Raw genomic sequence first — 1,585 nt, forward strand, 5'->3', positions numbered from 1 at the left:
GGTGTCAGACAAGTCTGTTCTGTGTCTTTGGTGTCAGACAAGTCTGTTCTGTGTCTTTGGTGTCAGACAAGTCTGTTCTGTGTCTTTGGTGTCAGACAAGTCTGTACTGTGTCTTTGGTGTCAGACAAGTCTGTTCTGTGTCTTTTGTGTCAGACAAGTCTGTTCTGTGTCTGTGTGTCTCGTTCTCCGCCGTGTCTAAGACACCCTGCCCTGGCCACACCACACACCAACACACCACACACAACACACCAACACACCAAACACCACACGCCAACACACCACACACCAACACAACAACACACCATACACCACTCCCCACACACCAACACACCACACACCACACACCAACACACCAAACACCACACACCAACACACCAAACACCAACACACCACACACCAACACACCAACACACCACACACCAACACACCACACACCAACACCCCACACACCACACACCAACACCCCACATACAACACACCACTCTCCACACACCAACACACCACACACCAACATACCACACACCAACACACCAACCCACAACACACCACACACCACACTCCAACACACCACACACCCACACACCAACACCCCACACTCCAACACACCACACACAACACACCACACACCAACACCCCACACTCCAACACACCACACACAAAACACCACACACCAACACACCACACACCAACACACCACACACCAACACACAGCTCTTGCACACCACACACCACACTCCAACACTCCAACACACCACACACCACACACCAAACACCAACACACCAACACACCAACACACCACACACCAACACACCATACACCACACACCAACACCCCACACACAACACAACAACACACCACTCTCCACACACCAACACGCCACACACCACACACCAACATACCACACACCAACACACCAACACACAACACACCACACACCAACATACCACACACCAACACACAACACACACCACACACCAACACACCACACACCAACACCCCACTCCAACACACCACACACAACACACCACACACCAACACCCCACACTCCAACACACCACACACCAACACACCACACACCAACACACAGCTCTTGCACACCACACACCACACTCCAACACTCCAACACACCACACACCACACACCAAACACCAACACACCAACACACCAACACACCACACACCAACACACCATACACCACACACCAACACCCCACACACAACACAACAACACACCACTCTCCACACACCAACACGCCACACACCACACACCAACATACCACACACCAACACACCAACACACAACACACCACACACCAACATACCACACACCAACACACAACACACACCACACACCAACACACCACACACCAACACCCCACTCCAACACACCACACACAACACACCACACACCAACACCCCACACTCCAACACACCACACACCAACACACCACACACCAACACACAGCTCTTGCACACCCCACACCACACTCCAACACTCCAACACACCACACACCAACACACAACACACCACACACCAACACACCACACACGACACAACACACCCCACACACCAACACACCACACA

At 52.2% G+C, this 1,585-nt stretch overlaps 1 long non-coding RNA gene across 1 annotated transcript in view; it reads right to left on the reverse strand.

The window, feature by feature from the left end:
- Positions 1–1,585, reverse strand: part of LOC118479015 — a 4,004-nt gene that overhangs the window by 1,706 nt on the left and 713 nt on the right. The gene's annotated exons all lie outside the window — the stretch shown is intronic.

This window comes from Aplysia californica, unplaced genomic scaffold, assembly GCF_000002075.1.
Source record: "Aplysia californica isolate F4 #8 unplaced genomic scaffold, AplCal3.0 scaffold01398, whole genome shotgun sequence".
NCBI classification, from domain to species: Eukaryota; Metazoa; Mollusca; class Gastropoda; order Aplysiida; family Aplysiidae; genus Aplysia; species Aplysia californica.